This window comes from Phoca vitulina, unplaced genomic scaffold (genome assembly GCF_004348235.1).
Source record: "Phoca vitulina isolate PV1807 unplaced genomic scaffold, GSC_HSeal_1.0 scaffold71, whole genome shotgun sequence".
Lineage (NCBI taxonomy): Eukaryota > Metazoa > Chordata > Mammalia > Carnivora > Phocidae > Phoca > Phoca vitulina.
In genome coordinates this window covers 8,370,868-8,396,325 of record NW_022589774.1, presented here as the reverse complement: position 1 = coordinate 8,396,325, position 25,458 = coordinate 8,370,868, and the positions used below count along the sequence as shown (strand labels likewise).

General features: G+C 43.1%; 1 protein-coding gene across 5 annotated transcripts in view; it reads right to left on the bottom strand.

Moving 5' to 3' along the window:
- The window catches only part of CACNA1E (calcium voltage-gated channel subunit alpha1 E), a 493,636-nt gene that overhangs the window by 232,670 nt on the left and 235,508 nt on the right, over positions 1–25,458 (bottom strand). The window lies entirely within an intron of this gene.

The following is a 25,458-nucleotide window of genomic DNA, read 5'->3' as shown; positions in this document are numbered from 1 at the left end:
ACTCTACCCATTAAATACTAACTCCCCATTCCCTCCATCCCCCAGCCCCTGGTAAGCGCCAATCTACTTTCTGTCTCTGTGAATTTAACTACTCTAGGTAACTTACATAAATGGAATCACAATATTTGCCCTTTTGTGACTGGCTTATTTCATTCAGTATAATGTCTTCAAGGTTCACACATGCAGCATGTGTTAGGCTTTCCTCCCTTTTTAGGGATGAATAATATTCCATTGTACGTATATACTATGTTTTGTTTATCCATTCTTCCATCAGTGGACACTTGGAGTTCTTCTACATTTTGGCTACTGTGAATAATGCTGCTATAAACACTGGTGTACAAATATCTGTCCAAGTTCCTGCTTTCAGTTCTTTTGGGTATATATGCAGAAGTGGAATTGCTGAATAGTATGTTTATTCTACGTTTAAGTTTTTGAGAAATTGCCATACCATTTTCCACAGAGAGTCTTAGTGTTTTAACAAGAGGGGAATGGGTTGAGTATGGTGCACTCAGTGAAATATTATGCAGCCTTTAAAATGCTATTCCTACATTACTTTTAATAACATGGGAAAAGTTATATAGTTTTAAGGAGAAAAACATAATTTTAAAGGGAAATTATTTCATGTACAACTAAATTCAACAATATGAAATATGTAAAAGAAGAAAAAAGGCTGGAAGGAAAAATACCCAAAGGGTAACAGTGATCATCTTTAGGAGGTGGAATTACAGGTTATCTGTATTTCCTTTATATTCCTCTGTACTTTTCAAATTTTCTTTCATGAGAATGAATTCCTTCTATAAGCAGGAAAACACAACTATAAAAGAGAGAGAGAGAAGGTTGATTGAAATATCTCCCTAACCTGAAGTCAGCGCCACAGAGAGCAATCCTATGCTTTTCACAAAACCATTCTTCATGGCCCTGTGCAGAAGGGCCACTGAACTGGATGGTGATTCGTACATTCATATTAATATTAATTAGTTAATATATATAAATATATTAATTTATATATACTTATATATATAAACATAATTAATTTACATACATAACCAAAGACATGTTTTGAATGCTGAACTTCCAATATGACTAAAATTCAACAAATGTAGAAAAAATTTTCCAATAATTATTAGATCCTTACTTAAAACAAGCAAAACCTTCTAATATAAATGTGGACTGAGCAGAGCTGAGGTTTCTCATGTTGCAGACCAACCTTCATCTGATGCCCTCCCTGCATCCCACGCCCTCAGGGATGCTGTGCTCTGAGCCCCTCTCTCTTGTTTCCTCAACTCCCTACTCTCTACCTGTTAACACAGCGTTTTCCTGGATGTGCGAGGTGCCCCTCTTCACCATCTTCATGTTGCTGTCCAGCTGCTGAAGCTGGTGTCCTGCTGCTGAAGCTCCTATGCACTTGCAACTAACTCCACCTCCTCAGCCCACTGCCATCTGGCTTCAGCCCTCACCACTCTACAGAAATGACTTCCACTAAAGGTCATCGATGACCTCCAGGCCCCCAAATCCAATATGAACTTGATGGTATTCATGCTGTAGTATTTTATAATTCTGTGTTCGGTGCCCTTGTTGTGAAATTCCTCCCTTTCATTCTGAGTTGCTATTCTTCCTCTGGCTGCTCCTCTTCCTCCACCCTTATTTAAAAACAAGGTTTCCTACAGTTTCATACTTGCACCCTTCCCCCACCTCCCCCTCTTTTCCAATCCACACATTCTCCCTAAGTGGCCTCCCTGAAACCAAGCTTCCAACTATCACTTGAATGCAAATGACTCCCCAGCTTTTATCTCCAGGGCGGACCTCTCTCCTTGCATATCCAGTACCCTGTTGAGCACTTCCACTCTGTGGTCCAAGTGCCTCCCACAGGGCTTCTGGCCTGAATGCACCCTCTACCGTGTATTCTTCACAGAGCAGAATGAACTCTCAAAAGTGTAAATCAGATCAACTTGCTTAAAATGCTCCAGCTTCTCATCACACTTACAACAACATCCCAAACCTTTCCCACAAATAAAGTCCTGCATGATCTGGGCCCTGCCTCCCCCTCTCACCTCATCTCCCTCAGTGATCTTTGCTCTCTGTCATCCAGCCATACCAGTCTCCTCTCTGTTTCTTGAACATTCTAGATTTACTTCTGTTTCCAGGGCTTTGCTGGTTCTTTCTTCTCATCACTCAGGTTTCAACTCAAACGTCACCTCTTCTTTCTCCAGAGATTCTTATAGCAACTCCTGTAGCTTCATCTCTGTTAATATCTCTGTCCCTCTATCTCCACTACCAATATCCTCATGTTTCACGTGACTACCTACTGGTTTCTCTGACTTCCTGTTCCCTTCTTCCACAATCTTATCTCCAGACCATTACTAGAATGATCTTTCTAAAATTCAGGGCTGATATGTAGCATCCTGGGTCAAATCCTCTCATACCTCCATGTGAACTTCAGAATCATGCCAGGATCTAGCCTAGCCTCTCACCACACTGCCCCCAGACAGCCCTCCAATCACCTAGTTAGAGTTTCCTACAGGTGCCAGGATCTCACATATCACATCAGTGCTTCTGTACGTACTTTACCTTGTTTAGGTATAGCCTGCTCCTTCAAAAGACTCCCCTCAAAGCTCTTGTCAGTGTGAGTTCCTTTAGGAAGCCTTTCCAAACAGCCTTCCCCCAACGTTCTATTTTATAATTCATTTTTCTTATCTGTCTCCCCTACTAGGATGAATTCTCTGAGGGCAAGGCCTGTGCCATATTTCCAATACAATATAGAAGAAGGCATGTCCTATAACAAAATGCCACACACTGGGTGGCTAACACAACAGAAATTTATTTTCTGCAGTGCTGGAGGCTGGGAAGTCCAAGATCAAGGTGCCAACAGATTGGTGTCTGGTGAGAACCTGATTTCTGGTTCATAGACAGCCATCTTCCTGCTGTGTCTGCACATGGACAAAAGGGTGAGGGAACTCTCTGGGGCCTCTTCTTATAAGGGCATTAATCCCATGAACTAATAATCACCTCCCAAGGCTCACCTCTAAACTTCCTCACACTGGGGATTAGGTTCAACATATGAGTTCCGGGGGCGGGGCGGGGGGGGGGGCGGTGGTGGACATGAACCATGACAACCTATCTATGACAAAGTACTTGGCACAGAGTAAGTACTCAATAAATGGATGTTGCAGGACAGAGTGACTAGATCAACCTCAAAGTGGAAATGATCTTAGAAAACACAGCCCAAGCTCCACACCTCTATATAGTGCTCCTGGGTCATTCCAGCCTCTGTTTTGTCCCTTACAGGGATGGGCAGCTCACATTCTTCCAAGGCAGCCCATCCCTGACCTTGGAGTTATACAAAGTAACCCCCTCTTAACGTAGCTCTAAGACTGCCTTTCACATGTTCAAAGATAAGCATTATATGGTCCTGGAATTATCCTCCTCCCCAGGCTCACATCCTTATTTCTTCTCCCATTTCCCTGTAAACGTTTCTTTAAGCCAAACCCTAGTTATTCTGGACAGTTTTATCTGGAACCACTCCTGTTCGCATCTTCAAAGGTAGCATCCACTTCAAAAACCAGGGCTGAGTTTAAAAGTGGGACCAGTGTGAATCTTGTTTGGGGACCCTAAACTCTGCTGACAGCAGAGTCCAGATAGCATCATCCCTTTCAGCAGCCATTCTGTCTTCTTAACGTACTGTGAATCCTTTCCTCAAAAATGCTGCTGAGCCAGCTCTGCTTCCTCCTCTGTTGAGTGTGGGGAGCCATGGATGGTTCTGGACCAGGAGGACAACGTGAGAACAATGCTTTAGAAGGCTGTCCAGTGGTGGCCAACAGAGGGGCCAGAAAAAGAGCTGCTGGGGAGAAGGCTCTGCCATGCCACAGCCCTGCTGCAAGGCTCTGAACCTGGGGCAGTAACCAGGATGAAAAGGAAGTCCATTATCCCTGTCTTCTCAGAATACTCAGCATGCCGACAGGAAATGCCTGCTCCCCAGGGTTGTCAGCAGCAGGACTATTAAAATGTCTGAAGCTGTCAAAAAGAATCGAGGCAGCCACTACACCGCAAAGGGTGACTGCAGTGAGGTTAGAGTTGCTGGTGTAATTTTCCGGAGGGGAAAACGAAGGCTAGCCAGAATATTCGGGCAGTGTCTGGAGCCTCCCAGGCGGCACCCTCCATGGATCCCACCACATCTACTATTTGCTGCTCTGAGAGCCTCTAACTGGGGTACCCTGGACGGCGCTGACGGAAAAGTCGTGCTGCGGGCCCACAGGCCGGGCCTTCCACGAGGCAGTAACCAGGGCCACAGCGACGAGAGCTGAGGGAACAGCCAGCCCACCCTGAGCAGATTCCCAAACACTCCGCCAGCCCTCACCAACTCCTCTTCTCCCAGAGCCAAGGAGGGGCACACCCAGCACCCAGTTCTTGCACCGCAGGAGGCTGCGTGCCTGTTCATCTCACCGGTTCTGACGTATCTGAAAGAAATGGGCAGGGGACTAAAAATTCTGTGGGAACCATGAGAAGAGTCATGAACTAACAGATTCTCTGCTTCTCCCTCCGAACTTCGGTTTTCCACCTCTCTGTGGCGGTGGTGCCACACACGCTCTGGTCTCTACTCAGGGAATTAGGAACCTGAGCCCCTTGGAATGGGAAGCTTTAGCATTTCATTATTTCAATAGGACCACAGTGCCTCCTTGCCCCCCTCAAATTCTTCCCACCCACCCCAAAATGTGGCCTGAGGCCATGCACCTGGTACTATGGTGGGATGGGGTGCACTCAAAGGACCAGTGCCCACGGGGCTTCTCTGGGGCTGAGCTGTGATAAGCCAGCCTGCTCCAACTTGTCCCCTCCACCAGCCACATGTGCCCCCTCTCTGTCCCTTCTTGCAGTTCAGACCTTCTGTGATCAGGAAGGGAGCCTGAACTTTTGCTTCGTATTTATCTTCTTGCTTTAGAGGTGGGTACTATGGGGACGTGAAGAGACAAGAGCATCTCTCAAGGGTATTGTGGAATGAAAATGTATGAGATTTCACTCTCGTGGGATCCGCAGTATTTAGTGCAAACCTGCGGGAAGGCATCCGGCACCCCTTCTGTCCCAGAGGAGGGCCCTGCTGCAAGACCAGTAAGAAGACGCCTGTGCAGCTCTAGTATAGAACTGTATTTAAAGCAGAAAACCCATCCTCCATCCTTACTTCTGCAGCATCCTTCACTGCTGACAGCAGCTGGACATACCTACATCACTCCAAAATCATTTGCTAGTCTAGGCCCATGTTTCTAACAATCTCAGAACATTTCCATACTTTTTGACAGGGTCTCAGGAATAAAGATCGGTAGAGATTTTCTGGTGAACTTTCTGGGCTTCCTCCTCACAAAGCTGAAGGGCTGCATGTTGCTCAGACTGGCAGGAGCCACAGTTCCCACAGAAAAGAACTCTCCCCTCATGTATTCATCCCTTCATTCTTACAAGCCCATATGCTAACGTTTCACATGTATGTGGTACCAGACCATGTGAGGAGCTAGCATGTAATGGCAAGGGGGTCATGGTCCTGCCCTCTCAGAGTTTACAATCCAGAGGACCAAGACCAAGGATGGAATAGAGCAGTGCCTGGTTCTGCTGGTCTCATGACACCATGGAGGTCCCTGACCATTTTTTCGTGCCTTAGCTTTCCCAAAGAGAAAATGAGGCTGCTGGTGCCATCGGGGTAAAAAGCTGGTTGCTTCTGCATGCAGCTGTCCCCACAACAGTGACACCAGAAGACTTGTGGGGGGCACCAGATTATCCTGTGGACACTGGGGGAGGGTGTAAGGAAAAATAAGAAAATGAACACCAATGCATATGGCGCCCTTCTTCCAGGATCAGTGTGGCTTGCTTCTTTGAGGACTTCTGCTGTTTAATAGCGGGTAGGGATGCTTTTTTCTGGACAAAAGAATTCTAAAAAGATACCCTCTCCCTCCTTGAGTCTGCAACCCCACTTCTTCCACTTCAACCACAAATCAGTGTGGAGAGGGCTGGTGGGTATCTTTCTGTGCCTGGTGACCAATATTCAGCCATATACCTCTGTGTGTCTTATAAATATATAAAATAACTTTAAAAAGGTAAGACAAAGTTTGTTAAGAGAAAAGTGAAACACAAATAGAAGATAACATAAGAGGGGCGACCTAACCATTTTAAATAATAACAATGGTTCAAGTAAGTCTGAAACTTCAAAACTTGAGAAGCACTTTTACATAAACATTCTCCCACAAGAGCATCTCAACATCCCTAGAAATATGCTTTGCTGGAATTATTGCCCATTTAAAAAATGAGAAGACCAAAACTCAGGAAGGTTGAGTGATTTGCTATTAGTCCCATAGATAAAAAGCCATAGTAGAACTGGACTTGAACCCAGTCTCGAGCCCCCAAGTTCAATTCTCCTTTAGACTCAGCACTGAAAACAAAACACCCAAATTGAGAGAGAACTTGTTGGAAACTGAGGATAAAATCAACGGCCTTAGAAACCCAAAGTAACCTAAACCCAAACAAATACTTGATTTCAAAAAAATCTAGAATAATAACCAGTGAGCTCATTATCAATCCCAGAAGAATTCTGCAATACATGGCTACTTTGTGAGGAATTTCGAGAAAGCAAGTTGTTCAAACACTGACTGGTAAAGCTTAGCTCAGTGCCTGGCACAGGAGAGGGCTCTGTAAATGTGAGGACTGTTACTATCACTATTATCACTGTTTCCTATTATCTGGAATTAGCAAGAGATTGCTTGGAACAAACCCATCCAAGCTAACCTTGTTTCTTTTTTTAATAGGGTTACTGGAAGAACAGATCAGGCCAATGATGAAGATTTGGTGTTGCCATGTTTCAGCAGCCCTTGACAAAATCTCTTATGTTTTCAGAATGGTGGAGAGTACCACTGGATCAGAGTTGCTGACATTTGAAAAGTCTTGCTCAAATTATACGGACCAGTGAATAAAAGATGGAATTCAAGTACCGAGTTTGCTATCTAGAGCATGTGAGAGCTTGAGCAACTTACCTAACCTCTCTGTGGTTCCACTTCCTTGTCATAAATAATAATAATGATGATGATAATAATATCAACCATCTCAAAAGGCCAGTGACTAGACAGATTAGACAGATACATCAAAATGTTAGCTGTTAATGTAATTGTGTCCTGTAGGGAGGTTCCTAGAGGTATGTTACTGAGTTTTATCACCATTTCTGTCCATTTCAACATTTTTATCAACATCTTAGATGAAAAACAGCAAAAATGTAGAGAACTAGAGGGCAGTGACAACACTATACAAAAGATGTGAGACTGACAATCATAAGTTTCCTATCAGCCAATGGTGTGATGAAGGAGATAAACAATATACTCAGACTGTTCACAGATGTGTGGTATCATCTGAAAGTACTCTACATAACTCTGACCATTGGAGCACTATGTTCAGTTCTAGGTGTCATATTTTAAGAACAATAGTGAGAAATTTGAGGAATAGGGTTAGCACAGTGGGTCCTGAGGTGATGTCAGGTGAGAAATAGTTGAGAAAGATACTACTGTTTTGTTTGGCAGCAAGTGGTTGTCATTTGGAGGAATGACACTGCTTTCCTTCTTGGCATAACTTAAGCCAGTAGATCAAATTAGAAGGGGCCAGATTTTGTAAAGAAAGACAAAAAGACAGACAGGGAGGGAGGGAAGGAAGAAAACCTAACAGCTATCCAACAACAGAATGGTGTGCCTTGCCCGGTAGTGAGCTCTCCAACATAGGAAGAGTCCAAGCAGGGGCATGGTGGCCAGTTGTCAGGAATATTGTTGAGGAGATTGATGAACTAGATGATCTTAAAGGTCATTTTCAATCCTCAGAGGCTATGATCCCCACCCTCGGCCCTGCTCAGAACTTTCTTCCACATACCCCCTTCCCCCATCAAGGTCACTGTGGAGCTCCCAATCCCATGAACACCTGCCAAAATTTGGCCTGTGAGAGGCATATTCAACAGTGAAGGATTCAGCTGGACAAACTGGCTGGCTTGTCTGAAGATTTCAACACTGCAGCAAGTGACCCTCTGGAATCCCAAATGAATTGTCGTGAGAGCATCAGCAGCCTTGGCTACAAGCAGCCTGCATTGGGGACCTCAGCCATACAGGCCAAATGCTGCATCACCAGCTCCCCCCAACCGCCCACCATCACCATAGCAACCACTGGGGCTGACTACCTCACAAGGCATTTCAATTCAGGCAGAGGGAGGCCCAGTTTTTCCTGCAATTTCCCAAAGTAGTGAGCCCTAAGGGGATGCAGGTAGGAGGACTGGAGAGGGAGAGTCCTCCTCTCCTTCCCCAACAGGCTGCCCTGAGGCCACCTCAAGACATAGCCTGTCATCCATAAATCCATAGCTTGACCTTCGCATTCTCTTACTCTAACCAAAAAAAAAAAAAAAAAAAAGAAAAGAAAAGAAAAAGAAAAAAAAGAGGAGAGCCGCTGGGGAATTTCATTATTTTTAGAAGCAAAATCACTTAGCAACCTAAACGTCCCATTCTTCCCCACCCCTCCAGAAGCCCAGAGAAATAAATACAGTATTAAGGACTCCAGTGTTTGGCTCTGATACAGTGTGAGGATATAATAATAATAATACTTTCTATTTACGTAGAAATAAAGCTTGCCTTCCAAGGAGCTCAGACAGTCTTGCTAAAATTGAGGAGCTCATCTTTCACACCCAGCCTCCCTGCCTCTCACTGCAAACTGCAAGAGTTCTCTGCTCTTTGACAAAAGCCTAGAACAAGAACAGACTTTATGTATAGAATCGAAGACCCCAAGCAATAATAATTCCACCCCATAGGGGCAGGGTCCCCATACATCCCTGCCCGCCATAAAAAAACAAAACAACAAAACAAAACAAAAAAACTCATTTCTAACAAGGAAGTAGAAAAAAGTCGGAGTTTCTCAAACGAAAGCCAGCAGTGGGTTCTTTCCTCACATTTGACTCTGTGAACCACTCCTTTCTTCTAGAAACTCTTCCTTCATTTCTCTGCTAATGGTCTTCATCAATCTGCCTCCTCGTCCCTTCCTGCTGCACCTCAGGCTCCCTCTCAGGTCCCGCATATTTCCCCCTGGAGTCTACTACCTTTGGCCTCCTCTCTCTCTGCCTCTCTCCTCCCCTGGGGCAATCTGGCCCATATCTTTGGTCTCAACTGCCAACCACACACTGATGAACTGCAGATGTCCACACAGACCCCTATCCTGAGCTCCACACCCAGTGGTCCAGAAAGCACATCCAACCCAACAAAGACAGAAACATCCCCACCCCTCCAGACTACTCCTCATCCAGTGTGTTATTTCTCAGGGAAGGAATTCCATCCACCCCACCTGGGTTCATCTTTGATTTTTTTTCCCTCTGCCTCATCATACAAATTTAAAGATCCCAATATTATATGTCCTCTTCAGTCTGGTCTCACTGACATGATCCAGGTTCATACCTTCATTTTTCCTCTAGACAGTAGAGCATGTAAAGGAGATAGCCTCCTAACTGGTCCTTCGGGCTCCAGTCTGACCCCCTCCTAATCATCATGACTGCACACATACACCACAAGAATCCCAGGCTCAGAAGGCTAGGAGGTCCACCCATCCAGGGATTCTACCACTCTCTTGCTTTAAACCCTGTAATGACCCTGTATTGCCTTCCTAATAAAATCCAAACACGTTATCATGGTACACAAGACCCCACCGTTCCCGCCTTGATGCTCAGCTGCATCTGGACCCACCCTCCCTCATGTGCCCGACACTCCAAGCCCTGCACACTATACACGTGCCATTCTCCAGGGTGGCACGTCTGCTCTCACCTCTGTGCCTCCGCTTGCATTCTCTCTCTGTTGCTTTCTCCCCCGGTCCCACTGCTGAGGAGCCCCTTCTGAAGAAGTCTCCACTCAAGCAACAGCTCCTCTGCACGGTTTCTTTCCCTGACTCCTCCCAGCAGACCTAGATGCTTCCTCCTTCACGCTCCCTGAGCACGCTGGACTTTCCTCTCCTACAGCCCTATCACCCTTATTGTAATGGCTAGATTCTAGTCCAATTTCCCAAGATACTCTGAATCCTGTAGGAGGGGTTTATAGCTTACTAAGCACTTACAGTCATCAAAAAGGTGCTCCAGTTTCCAGAGCCCGACATGGTCCCGCCACCCTCCTCTGAGGGCATCCCAGATGGTCAGCATGACTCTTGAATTAGCACATCATTTCCATGGGAGTGAAGTCAAGAGAATACATGTATTACCACTATCTTTTATCTGGACCCTATATTCCTAACCAATAGAAATTAAGATAATATTAGTTAAACCATAATAACACAAATCTTATGTGAATTGCTGGGGAGCCATCACTCTGCTATCTGGTTCTTAAGTTATTCACTTATAAAAATCCTAATTCAGGACTGTATAATTTCCCCCTTTAATTTTATTCCTTATTTAGGACTATGGATCTACTTAATTAGGGGCCTGGGGACATCTAATCATTATTATCCACTCCCTCCCCCTACCAGAAAACACATATCCAGTCTCACGGGGCCCCCCTTGTCTACAGCTCCTCAGCAAGTATGTTGGGACCCCAAGGACAACTCCCCTCCTCCATCCTCCTTTGGACAGATTCACTCCCCAGAAGTTTTCAAAAAGTTCTAAAATTGAGGTAATATCATTCTAAGGGAAAGAGATCAATGAATCTGGAAGCAGCCTGGAGGTGAACTGTTGTATTCCACCTCCCTACACCTGACGATTTGTGGCATGACCGTGGCCTTCCCTTATTCTCTTACTCATCCTTCTTTCCAGAGAAAGGAATCTTTCTGAATTAATAGCAAATACTGCTGGCCCCTCTCTTTTCAGCCCTTCTCCCCCACATCTCTCTCTGGTCCCTCAGTCATCCCCTGCACTCCTATCCTAATCCAATCCATTCGCTCCTGTCCCTTTCTTAATGCCCTCAAAGCATGGCCTGACCATCCAGTCATGTGGCATTTCTCCTAACCACCTGATGGAGCTATGGGGTTAAGGAAACCAAAACCAGACAACCAGGCCAGTGGCTCAGAAGTCCCTCCTCCTGCTAGTCCTGACCCCACACCTTCACCACCCGTAACTTTAGGCTGGCTTTCCTTCTTTGGACCTCCATTTCTTTATTCACAAAATGAGGTCACACTTTCCATCTCTCAGAGTTGGAATCAACAAAGAATGACTCCTCTTTCTGTCTAGCTTTTCCTTTCTGTGTCCCCCAGACATACCTTTCCTTCCCAGACCACATCAGTTGAGGTGCTTGGAAAATGCTGCCTGTGTCAGGTTACCTGGGAACTTGCTTTATTCTCTGTGCCATGGAGTAAACAATAAAAATATCATCTCTTCATTATCTGGACTGATAAAGGGAGGAAGGGACCTAGCCAACTAAACAGAATTGATAAAAACCAAAGTAATTCATCATATATTTGACTTTGAGAGGTGGTTAGAGACATACTCAAACTATCTCTGTCCATCTGGAAAGCATCCCAAACCCTCCCAGCCTGGCCTTTGTCCCAGCCTGGGGTTTGACCACAGTGTGGAAAGAGGCCCTGGGCTGTGCAAATAGACCACATGTGGATAAGATGGTGTTGACTAAGTCATTACTCATAATATTCAATTTAACAACTGTGTATGGAGCGCAACCATGTGGAAGAAACTGTGTGGCCCAAGAAACCTATAGGCCAGGCAGAGAAAGACTTCTTATTGTCCCTGGAAACTCAGAATCCAGAAAGAGGCATGGGTTTGTTCCTAATTACGCACATGATCTGAGCAACAAGCAAGGTGCTAATAAAGTGCTATGAGGACAGAGAGGAGGGGAGGTGTCTAACTCTCACCAGGTGGTTCTGAGAAGTCTCAGAGCCAACACCAGTGTGGGTAGGCAGGTCCCCATCACAACTAATCGTTTAAATGTGAGCCTTGCCTGGAATTGTCCTTGAAACCCAGTGAATCAACAAATAGATGGTGAGTTCTATTCCCTGCCTGCAACTGTGGGAGATCCTTTGGGCTACAAAAGATATTTAAGACAGTTTTGTCTTCTGTGCATAAAGTAATTAGTGAACAAGGCAGTGTTATATTCTGATATAAAAGGGCTCAATGCGTGGAACTGACAATAAGAATGACATCAGGCTATAATAAGGCGCTAATTGCACAGCAAAGGCCATGAATAAGAAATCCTCCACAAATATTGTTATTTACTTCCACTGCATCTCCGTTGCTGCTGATGGCAATATCCCAGCTAGCTGTGGGCGAGAACACTTCCTCTTCAGCTTCACATAATGAAAGCAGCGCCGGACTGGGGCTGAGGGGCCTGGTCCAGGAATCACCTGGTATGGACTCACAGGCAGGTTACTTTCTCTGTTGGGGCCTCTAGAGAGAAGCAGGACACAAGGATCTCTGAGATCCCTTCCAATTCAAAGGTGGTTCTGAATGCAAAAGAACCAGCTGACCTCATGGTGCGAGGTTTTAGAGGGGGATAAAGGATGGATAGGAGGAGGAAGGAGGGATGACAGAGGGATTCCAGATGTGGGCGGATCCTGAGCAGGGATGTGAAAGTCAGAATGGAGGCATGTTTAAGAGAACAGAGCCGAGCTGGTGGCTAAAGTATCAGGGGCAGGGTGGAGACAGCATCACCAACTGAGAAAGGCTTCAGAGGTCATGCAGCAGAGGTCAGACCCGAGGCAGCAGGAACTAGACGGCCATTCTAGGTTCCCACTCAAGGTCATGCCTTGCTGCAGAAGGGGCATTAAGGAGATATGACAGTCAACAGACTGAAACTGGGGAGGAAATGAAGGCCAGAGCCATTAAATCATCTACATTACTGAGATGATGCGGATGCAGGCCAGTGGCTGGGAGGAGGACGCTGAAGGGACACACAAAGGGCTTATTCTAACAAGACAGACACGACTTGGAAAACAAAGGTGTGAAGAATGCACAAAAGTGATGAGACCAGTACCTATCTCATCACTCCAAGCCCAGGCTAACACCCGACTCCAAATCCCGAGGCTGCAATAGCCCAACGCCAGCGTCTCATGCTCTGTGAGGTGGGCAGCTGACATAAAGAGGCAGAAGAGCAACTGATGAGTGTGAGCTGGCCCCACAGACTCTTCTCTCCAGAGAAGGGGGCCCATCTAACATTGGGCCTCCGATGGCAGCCAGCCCCATGTTGGCACACAACCCATGGCCAGCAGCTGTCCTCATTAAGAACTCGCCCAAGCTGAACCTTAAATAATCCCTCGTGTAACTTCAGAAACCTTTACAGGGCATCACACACAGAAGAGGGCAGGTCGGGGAAGGGAAAGGGGCAATCTGAGATAGAAAACAGAGGGCACAGCCTCAGCAGGGGCTCCTGTGGAGAGACCACGGGCAGGCAGCAGGAAGGGGCGGGGGGAGTTGGCAGAAGCAAGGCCTTGCAGCAACTATAGGGTTATAAATCAGCAGGCTAAGAAACGCCCGACCGTAGTGTCCTCACCTCCTCCAGGCAGACGGAGGGCCCTGCCTGCTTTCAGACGGGAGGGCAGGGGTTTAGGGAAAGAAGCAGCTGGTAAGAGCCCGAGTCTCAGTACTCGGCCCAGAGCGCTCTGGGCCAGGCCTCCCTCCTCCTCGGGGATGGCCCACGCTGGCCAGCTTCCCGACTGGCCTGAGCCTGCTTCACAACGTGATGACTCGCTGTGCCTCTGCCTTCCAGCCAAGCTCTGTGTCTGCTGGCTGTGAACTCTCCAGTTACCAAAGTGTCCAAGCCAGCCCACCGCCGCCGCCGCCCGCACCAGCCTTCCAGCGAGCCCAGCACTCTGGAGCCTTGGCCAGCCCTCCCCCTGCGCCCCATGGTGGCTGTGCGGGGTTCAGAGCCCCACCCCCGACAAGGCAGCCACCTGGAGTAGCATTTGGTCACCTCATCTGCACATCAGGGCACGGCCATGTCAAAGGGGACCAAGGAAAGAATATACCTGAGGAAAACTGTAAAGAAAGAGATTGGACTGGGCGGGGGGGGGGGGGGGGGGGCGGGCTCCCTCTGATAGCCTTTGACCAAGAAATAAAAATTCCTCTCTCCTAGAAGTAGGGGGGAAAGGCAGGGGTCTTGAAACCCATGAGGGAAAAGGAAGGAAAGTGTGACAACCATGATGATCTGCATATGGAATCCTCCTGAACTCCAGCAACAGACAGCTCCTGGGACCAAGGAGGCAGGCTGTAGTTTTCTGGTTCCTCCTCTCTCTCCTGTTCTGTCAGGAGAAATTCTATCCTCGGGCTTCTAGAGTTCCTGCGTCCTGCCCTGATGGAGCCTGTGTGGAGCCAGGAGTAATCACAAGGGTGCCCTCCATGCAGAAGGCAGAGGTGGGAGGAGAGGACGGGGCCGGGCCCACCAGAGGGCTTTCCAGCTGAGAGCTACCATCACCTACAGCCCTACGGGAAACACAGAGCCCGAGCTGAGAGTCCCTACAAGGGTCCTAAAACCTAAAACCCCAAAGATGATAAAATACCGTATTTCTTATGATACAGTTCAGAAATTCAGAAAATAAAACAAGACACAACGTACACAGTCATACACAATCCCCTATTTATCAGGGATTTAACATTTTCTGATATTTGCTTCAAATCATTTTTTAAAAGCTATGGACGTGCCAGATACACCTAAGACTCCACCCCAACCCATTTTCTCCCCCACCTTCCCAAAGTAATCACTGTCTTGGAATTGGTTGTATGGGTTGTATACAGATTTATGTACTTTCCCAATATAGCTGGGTGTTTTCCAGCTCAAATGTTTTCAACGGAGTCCATGAACCACGTGCATCAGAGTTATCTGGGTGCTTGCTTCGCATGCAGATTCCTGACCCTCTTGGAGTAAGGCCAAAATTCTGCTTTTTAAATAAGAACTCCAAATGTTTTAAAAAAAAAAAAAAAAAAAGAACTCCAAATGTTTTTTAATGCACACTAAAGCTTCAAGAACCACTGTTCTAGCTTAGGACTTTAAGCCTCTTTTTTTTTTTGAGAGAGAGCTCGAAAGCAAATGGGGGCAGGGGTAAGAGAGTGCAGAGGGAGAGGGAGAGAAATACTCTTAGGCAGGCTCCACGCCCAGCATGGAGCCCGAAGTGGGGCCCCATCTCACGACCCTGAGATCATGACCTGAGCTGAAATCAAGAGTTGATGCTTAACTGAGCTCCCCAGGCGCCCCAGGACTTTAAGTTCTCTTAGAATGCAAAACAAACAACAACAAAGACCAAAACAAACCAACTAACCCTGGGAAGGTTTACCCTTTAGATTGCCATCACTTACTGCTCCATGTAAATGACAGATCATAGGCAGGCTGTGTACTCTGTCCAATGACCAAACTGTCCAGGGTCAGCCTGCTGCTTCCCCATCACTTCCACAGCTCACTTAGAGCCACCATAAAACAACAATAAACCTTTATTATCTTCAGAGAGGGACACAGGGAGAGAAGAGAGCTAAAAGGACCCCCAGATCTAAGTGTCCTGTTCGCATCAGCCCACTACTGCCACACGTCTCTGGCACCTGATGGACTGTAACAGAGTAACAATGGATGTTGTAATTGGATATTTGTTATTTTTGTTGCTCTCTTTAGAAGCTATAGGTGTTCTTTTTTATAGCAGTTTTATTAAGTCTGTTTACAACCACAAAATTCTCCCATTTAAAGTGGTTTTCTCCCATGGGGCGCCTGGGTGGCTCAGTTGGTTGAACATTTGACTTGATTTCAGCTCAGATCATGATCTCAGGGTCATGGGATTGAGCCCCACATCAGGATCCGCGCTGTGTGGAGCCTGCTTAAGATTCTCTCTGTCCCTCTCCCCCCGCCCCTCCCCCGTGCTCATACTCATTTTCTCTCTCTCTAAAAAAAATAGTAATAGTAACAAAGTGGTTTTCTCCCATCCAGTGGTTTTTAGTACATTCAAACAATTATCCAATCACTGCTATATAATTTCAGGACATCTTTCATCACTCCTAAAAGAAACCCCATACCCGTTATCAGTCACTCCTCACCCAGCCTCCCCCCAGCCTTTGGTAACCGCTACTCTACTTTCTGTTTCTACAGATTTGCCTATCCTGAACTTTTCATATAAATGGAATCATGAAGTATGTAGCCTTTTGTGAAGGACTTCTTCCACTCAGCACAGTTTTCAAGGTTCATTCATTTTGTAGCATGAATCAGTATTTCCTTCCTTTTCATCATCAAATAGTATTCCATTATAATATAATAAATCATAGTTTGTTTATCCATTCATCAGCTAATGCACACCTGGGTGCTTAGCAACTTTTCGCTATTATGAATACTGAGGTGAAGGGCATTCAGGTACAAGTTTTTGGATGGGTACATGTTTTCATTTCTCTTAAGAATGTACCTAAAAGTGAAATAGCTAGGGCATATGGTAACTATGGTTAACAGTTTGAGAAACTGACAAACTGTTCAGCCAAGTGGCTGCACCATTTTACACTTCCACCAGCAATGGTTAAGGTGCTAATTTCTCCACATTCCTGCCTAACACTTGCTATTGTCTGTTTTTTTGTTTTTTTTTTTTATTGTAATCATTCTAGTGGGTGTGAAGAGGTATCCCCTCGTGGTTTTGATTTGCATTTCTTTAATGGCTAATAATGTTGAGCATCCTTTCCTGGGCTTACTGGCCATTTGCATACACATTCCTTAAAGCTTTTTACCAAAGAACCTGGAACTTTATTAAACAGTGATTCTCGAAGTGGGGGTCCACTCCCCTAACACAGGTGCCTGCACCAGCAGCATCACCAGAGTCCTTATTAGAAATGCAAATTCCCAGGCCCTACCCCAAATCTCCTTAATCAGAAATCCTGGGAGTGGGGCCCAGCAATGTGTGTTTAAAAGCTCTCCACGTAATTCTGATGTAGGCTTAAGTCTGAAAATCAGTGCTATAGAATAATGTTTCTTACAGGGTGCGCCACGGTATTTTACCAGGTGATATTTGATAAAGAAATTTCTTAGTGCTCTAAGTCTGAAAAACCCTGGGCTAATCAAAAAATCCTTTACTCAGGACTTCTCAGATTCTTTAATGTTTTTGAGCATGTGGATCTCCAAGAAGGAGATCTAATGTACAGCATAGTGTTATATAAGCATGAAACCCCTTCTACATGGAGCATCTTGTGGGACTAGTGTTCCACAGAAGTTACTTTCAGAAACATAAAAATATTCTGTAAAATAAATTAAAAGGGTATGCTACTATTTATCAAACCAAGTCTATTGTTAACAAACATCCTTTAAACTAGTCCTTTACAAAGTCTTTTGCTTCAGTTGTCTATTGCAGCAGAGTAAAATGTAGTGTGTGGTGGCTTAAAAGAGCAATACGCATTTATGATCTCACACAGTGGGACAGGAATCTGAGAGTGGCTTAGCTACATGGTTCTTGCTCGGGATGTCTCAGGATCTGGCAGTCAAGATATCACTACGGGCTGCCATTATCTGAAGGCTTGACCCTGAGTCTGGATTTCCAAGATGGCTCCCTCACATGGCATTGGCAGGAGTGCCCAGTTCCTCACTATGTGACCTTCTGTAGAGCTCACTGAGTGTCCTCATGACATGGCAGCTGGCTTCCCCACAGCAAGTGATCCAAGAGAGCAAGGCAGACGTGGCAAGGTCTTTTATGACTGAGCCTTAAAAGTCACACCCTCACTTCTGCCATGTTCTCTTGGTCACACAGACGAGCCCTGACATGATGTGGGAGAGAACGATGCAAGGTCATGAGGATCAGGGGGTAAACATCGCTCTGCTAGTAAGCAACAGGGCTGTGACTTGACCCCAGGCAGTCTGGCTCGAGACCAGGCTACCATGTCCTGTGTCTGTTATTCTTACTCACCACGCTTTCTGATATTCCTTTAAGAACGGGTAATGCAAAAAGACCAACCTTTGCAGGTCGGAACTCAGCATGTGTTCCTCTGCTTGGTGTTAGCATGTCCACACATTTTGCAGCTGCTGCTAAGCACTGCAGCTTGCCCAGAAACCAAGCTTTTCAGAACATAGGACTGGAACAGTTTATTAGCTAATTAGGCTGTTCTTAACTAATCTGGGAGATGAGTATCAATTCACTTCTGTTTGTGCTCTCAACAATCCGGCTACTGCTAAACTATAAATCACACCCCTGTCTTTTTTTTTCTTTCATTGTCCACCTATCTAATTGGGAAACTCATAACTCCCAGCATTAGTAGCTCCTAAAATCCCATTCCTTAGAAATTACCTCCATCCTTTTTTGGGTTAATCTTTAACTGCTATTATTATGGCGGTAGACTGTTGAATATAAAGCCTCAGTTTCTTTCCAAATGTAAAGTACAACATTTTTTGCCTAAAACCATGTTAAATCCTAGGACTGCTAGGACTTTATTATTTTTTAAGATTTATTTATTTGAGAGAGAGAGAGAGAAGGGGGAGGGGCAGAAGGAGAGAGAATCTCAGACTCCGCACCGAGTACAGAGCCTGATGCAGGGTTCAATGTGGGGCTGGAACTCAGGACCCTGAGATCATGACCTGAGCCAAAATCAAGAGTCAGATGCTCAACCAACTGAGCCACGCAGGTGCCCTGGGACTACTAGAACCTTAAAAACACTCTTAAAACCCTTGCCTGCCTTCGTAAATTCTCCTCCTTCTCATATCTGCCATTCATTCATTAGCGTATTCAACATTCATCAAATATTGATGAATGACTACTAAGTGCTAGGCACACAGGGAATAAAAACTACCATATATAACTGCATATAATACACCATTTACCTTAGAGTATGGAGACTATGGTAGTGAACCTAAGAGAAATCAGATGAGGATACAGGAATCAAAGACCTCTGATGTTTGTCATTTATGAATGCACAGAATTAAGAATGACTTCACAAAGTATGTTGGAAACATGGTTACGTTAATGTGGGTTTTGTGACGATCTTCCATCTGCCTCATTATAAACAGGCTCTGCTTGTGCATTGCCTCCCCAGCACCCAACGGAATATCATACACAAACAGGAGGTGTTCGTTGAGTATCTATTAATGTTGGAAATGAGGAGGATAGAAACCCAAGAAGGACAAATAGGAAACATCTTTTGTAGAAAACATTTGTTATCAGACTAGGGACCTGAAATCAGACATCCTGGTGTCTGATTTTACCGACGTCCCGTTTTAACTTAAGACCTCCTGGTCAAATAACACAGCTTCACTGTACACCACTTCATATACGTGGAGACTGAGAGCAAAACCTGGACTCTGTCTTCTATGGAGAAAAGGTGAATTTTAACAGAAGTTTTAGCCATTAAATAATGCAATGGCTTTGTAGCTAATATTCAGAGGTTATTGCTCTGAGGAAGGTTTCTATTAAAAAAGCTTATCAGTTTCTTCAAGTTGCTTTTACTCAGCTCAAGGAAGGCTTTACTGGGACTCAGACAGTGTAGAACATGTGGGATTGAAGGGCTCATATGCAGCATTAGTAACGTTAAAAAGGACCATTAGAGAAGGGGGAAGGAGTAGAAGACTTTAGGAATGACATGTTCTTCCTGCCATGAAGGTAATCCTTGGACATAGATTGGATCAACCTGGCATTTCTTTGGCCTTACGAATGTCCTTGAAACATTTTGCCTGCCTTCTTGAATTCTTCTCCCTTTCATAGCTGCCATTCCCTAATTTATTCATTAGCTTGTTCAGTCATCTATTTTTCAGTATTATTTGCTGAAAGATTACTAAAGGCCAGGCATGCAAGGAACTCAAATGAGAGTAAGCTATAAACCCTCCCTCCAGCCCCTAGCAAGCAACCCATCTAGTGGAGGAGACACCAATGTCAACCACAGGAGTAAAGTTCAGAGAGAACCTGGCCAGGAAGGAAGAGAAGGTGGAAGGAAATGAGGAATGAGCTAAAGGGATGGCAAGGATGGTGTAACAGCAGGCAAAAGAGCATATTCAAAGACAGAGAGGCATAAAATAGCATGAAATTCAAGGAACTACAAGTAATCCAGTGCTGCTAGAGGGCAGGCTGCATGTGGTCAGGTCAGGAAGGATCCTGAATGGCTCCTGTACTTTGCCACTGACGACAGTGAACCACCGAAGGCCTTTAGGCAAAGAATTGCATAATCATATTTAATTTTCATTTTGAAAATCTATGGTTATCTTTTGCATGATTTTTTTTTCAAAATTCAACAGAAGCCTTTTTGATTAACATGATATCATTGAACAGATTTCACTGTGTAGATTCTCAGGATTTTGCAATTCACTTTGCATTATATTGAGTGATATCCTCCCCTTGCCCTGATTGAATGCCCTTCACCACATTCTCCATGGCAACACCTTACCCATCCTCAGAATGCAGCTAAAACAAACATCAACTCCTCTGTGATTTTTTTTCCTCAAACACAGTCACCTTCTTCTTCCTCCAAGTTCCCAGGATACATTCTACAGAACATTACTATGGTGATGCATTCTAATTACTTTCTACAAGTCTCTTCTGTTATACTATGGATCCCATGAAGGCAGAGACTTGCATTCTAATTTACATATACATGCTCATTTACTCAGCAGTACTTTATTGAACACCTGCTCTCTTCCAGACATTGTGCTAGACGCTGATTTTCAATATGATACTACTAAAAGAAAAACTATTCTCGTGTGGTATATATAAATGTGTATATAATATATATGTATATGGAAATTGGAGTGTTAAGTTCCCTTAAAGCAAAAGTTAACATTTTTTTCAGTACTCTGAATATGAGAAATGAAAAGCAACTGACTTTTTAGAGCTACCCTATGACCCAGCAATTGCACTACTAGGTATTTACCCAAAAGATACAAATGTAGTGATCCAAAGGGGTAGCTGCACCCCAATGTCTATAGCAGCAATGTCCACAATAGCCAACACAGGGAAAGAGCCCAGACGTCCATCGACAGATGAATGGATAAAGAAGATGTGGTATAGATATACAACGGAATACTACTCAGCCATCAAAAAATGAAATCTTACCATTTGCAACGATGTGGATGGATCTAGAGGGTATTATGCTAAGCAAAATAAGTCAATCATAGAAAGACAATTATATGATTTCACTCATGTGGAATTTAAGAAACAAAACAGGATCATAGGGGAAGGGAGGGGAAAATAAAATAAGATGAAAACAGAGAGGGAGACAAACCATAAGAGACTCTTAACTATAGGAAACAAACTGAGGATTGCTGGAGGGGAGAGGGGTGGGGGGGTGGGGTAACTGGGTGAAGGGCATAAAGGAGCGTATATGATGCAATGAGCACTGGGTGTTACATACAACTGATGAATCACTAAATTCTACCTCTGAAACTAATAATACACTGTATGTTAATTAATTGAATTTAAATTTAAAAATATTGCTAAAAAATAGAAAGAAAGAAAAGCAACTGATTTTTTAAAACTTATTAACTAAATTTTAAGTTAAGTCATACCACATGACAAAAACAGAAAAAGTTAAAATGGTTCCAAGAATCAAGAACTCAATACCTAAAAATCTAAACTCCTGAGCTGGTAGAATGGGAACCAACTGGCCAATGTCCAGGACTCAGTTTATTTTTATTACTTAAGGAAACACTTGGACAGGGTTTGCTGTCCAACTTCCACATGACCTTCAGCAGACCAAGTAGACTACCACTTTTTGGTGTCTTTTCATTCATTTACCATATATTTTATTAGTGCCTATTTTCAGCCAGCTCAGGTTGGCACTGAGAAAAATAACAGCCATCTTCATAGTTGTTATATGTTTCAAGCACCATGGTAAGTGCTTCATATGTATTAATTCAATAATCCTCAAAGGAACCCTATGAAGTAGGTAGCTACTTCCTTGGGTAAATTACCTAACCTTCCTATGCCTCAGTTTCTTAATCTATAATATGGTAATAATATATAACACAGGGTTGTTGAGGAATTAGATGAATTCGCACATGTGAAGTGGGAACTTAGAATAATGTCTGACACATATTATACTTTTCAATGTTAGCTAAGTATCAGCACCTCCACCATCACCACCACTAGCGACACTTCATTTTGAACACAGGGAAACTGAGGTTCAGTGAGGTTAGAAGTTGCCCCAACTTCACTCAGACAGGCAGCATGAGCACACATGTGGCCTTGTCATTCCCCAAATTCCTAGAAATCATTTTTCAAATACAAACAATAACCACACTGAAAAGCAAGAAGGGAAAGAAAACCTTGCTAGACTAACAATTGTGATGAAGGCCCTTAGGACAGAAAGTAGATGCAATCTGATGTTTGAAAGGAAACCACAGTCCCCAGTCCCCAGACGAGGATGCCATAAATATGGGCTGGCTTCATGAGCGCTCCTACCTGCAGATGGTAAAACACTGGGATCTGGAGGGATCCAGCAATGACCAACGCGGTGACGGTCTAGGTACAGTAGCAGAAAGATCAAGCCAGCACTCTACTCTCTCCTCCTTACCCTCTTTGGAGTATCTGCCCATAAGCCAAGGCAATGGGCGTGGAAGTTGGGTGAGAGGTAGGGCAGTACCCTTTGTCCCTCATGCCTAAGAGGAACAGGTGACTAGCTGCCACAGTGAGGTCCCACCCCGCCATACTCTCACTAGACTACTAAGCTCGGAGCCTACAGTCCCTTTAAGCTGTTTGCACAAACAGATATGACAGACGACATTACAATCAGGAATCACCCAATGCTTGAGGAAATTCAATACCACAAAGAGAGGAAACAAACTGAACCATCAAAGAACTTATAATCATCAAGAAAGAATACATATAATTACTAGCTTAGGGGTAAGTGTGAGAATATTGCAAGCATTTTTTTAAATTAACTATAGATAGTGCAAATGAAAATCTGGATAACTGAAAATTTTTAAAATGACTAAATATATTGAATGGCCAAAGAGAAAGCTGAATTAGAGACTCAGAAAATGAAACTGAGCAATATTCCCAGAAATCAACAAAGAGCAATAAAAAGCTGAAAAAAGCAGAGTTAAAAGACAGAGGATATATAGAAATGACCCAGCATCACATATAATGAATGCTAGAAATAAAGAATAGGTAAAAGGGAGAGAAAGCAATATTTAAAAAAAGAAAGGAGGGAGCCATTTGAGGGAGGGAAAAACAATTCAAAAAGCACTTCCCAGAATTGAACTGAATAAAGATATGAATCTTCGGATTGAAAGGGCCCCCCAAAGTGGCATGAAACTTTAAAAAAAAAATAATATAAGACATATTAGTGAAATTTTACAACTCCAAAAATAAGGGGGAAATGTCAATTTTCTGTAAAGAAATAATCAGGTGCATATTAGAATTGCCATCAACCGCAAAAGATAAAAGACAGTAAGTACAGTAAGTAGTAAACATAATCGTGTGTGTGTGTGTGTGTATTGAAATGGTATGAAACTTTCTATAAAGAAGAAATTTTGGTTGCGTTTTGTTCAAAACCAGTTGGAAGCCTCTTTAATACTTAGCCTTCAATATTTAACAAACATTTATGCTGACAACGCACAAACACATAACTTTTACATCTTCTTGAATCATCTTCTTTTTTTAAAGAATTATTTTCTTTTTATCAGAGTAAAATGTCATCATTGTCCCCTTTAATGCTTTCACCTTAATGTTTTTAGCACCTGTCAATTCCACTTTCTTTTGGTTGGCATGGGTCTAGCGCATCTTTTACCATCTCTTCTATTTTCAGTTTTCTAGAATCATTTTTAGTTAGCCAATATAAAGTTAAAATTAAATAAATCACAGGGTCTCTATTTTTTTAAAAGTTTAATCTATTTACATTTGTTCCAACTGCTATTAAATTAGGAATTATTTCTACATTCGTATTTTCTAGTTGTCTCACCTATTGATTCTCTTCTCTTGCTTTTTACTTTTTGAATTTTGTTACCTTTCTTTTCTTTACTGGTTCCACTTGACTACAGCTTCTATCTCAACGTGTAGAATACCAGACCTTGCTGGCTATGAATTGTGTCCCCATCACTACCCCATCAATTTCCATTCCATAGCTTTCTTAATTTAGTAAAAACCTTGTTTATACAATAATACCATATTGCATCAAAATTATCATATTATCACTCCAAAAATAAATTAGTTTATTGTTAATGTTAAACTTCTAAACTGAATTTTCTATAGCATTCACAATAATTTCAGTGTTTTACCTTCTACAGAATTTCCAAAAACTTTGAATTTATAAGTCAAATAAAAATATTAAGCTACTCATAAAACTAATTTAACTGTTACACTTTAGTTACTTTAGAAACATATCCACCATATCATTTTAACAAACAGCTATCTTAATGCAGAAGATTTAAAAATATTTTCTTTAATATCAAAAACAAGATATGAAAGCCTTCTACTATTGCCATTGCTCAACACTGTCTTAGAAATTCTAGTTAGTTCAATAAGAAAAAAATATATACTGGGTGAATTGGAAAGAAAGAAATATAATAACAGTTATTTTCAGGTGATGTAATTTTCTACATAGGCAACCTAAAAAAAAAATCTACAAATAAATGATTTCAATTAATGAAAAGGTTTGACATGATTACTGGATATAGCATCAAAAACAAAAGCAGTAACATTCTTACACATTAGCAATGTTTAGTTGGAAGTACAAATAAATACTAATTCCTTTGCAAGAGCAATAAAATAATAAAGGTACATAGAATAACCCTAATGAAAGATGTGCAAGTCCTAAATGGAGAAATCTCCCAAACTCTTATAAGACCTAAAATATATTCTAAATAAATGAAGAGATATTGGTAAGACTTAGCATTATGAAAATGTCAATTCTCCCCAAATTAGTCAGTAAACACACTGCATTTCCATCCGGGGTTTATTTCTGTGTACTATGGAAGAAGGTGGTACACTTTCATTCTTTTGCATGTAGCTGTCCAGTTTCCCGACACCATTTGTTGAAGACATGGTTCTTTTTCCCATTATATATTCTTGCCTCCTTTGTTGCAGACTAACTGACCATAAAAGTGTGGGTTTATTTCTGGATTCTTTATTCTGTTCCACTGATCTATGTGTCTATTTCTGTGCCAGTGTCATACAGTTTTGATTACTACAGCTTTGTAGAGTATCTTGAAATCTGGGGTTATGATACTTCCAGCTTTATTCTTTCTCAAGATTGCTTTAGCTATGGAGGTCTTTTATTGTTCCACACAAATTTTAGGATTATTTTCTCTAGTTCTGTGAAAAATGTCGTTGGTATTTCGATAGGGATCGCATTTAATCTGTAGATTGCTTTGGGTAGTATGAGCATTTTAACAATATTGGTTCTTCCCACCTGTGAGCATGGAATATCTTTCCATTTATTTGTGTCATCTTCAATTTATTTCATCAGTGTTTTAAAGTTTTAGAGTACAGGTTTTTCATCTTATTGGTTAAGTTTATTCCTGGGTTTTTATTATTTTTGGTGCAATTGCAAATGGGGTTGTTTTCTTAATTTCTCTTTCTGTGACTTCAATATTAGGGTATTTCCTAAGAAAATCTTAAAACTTT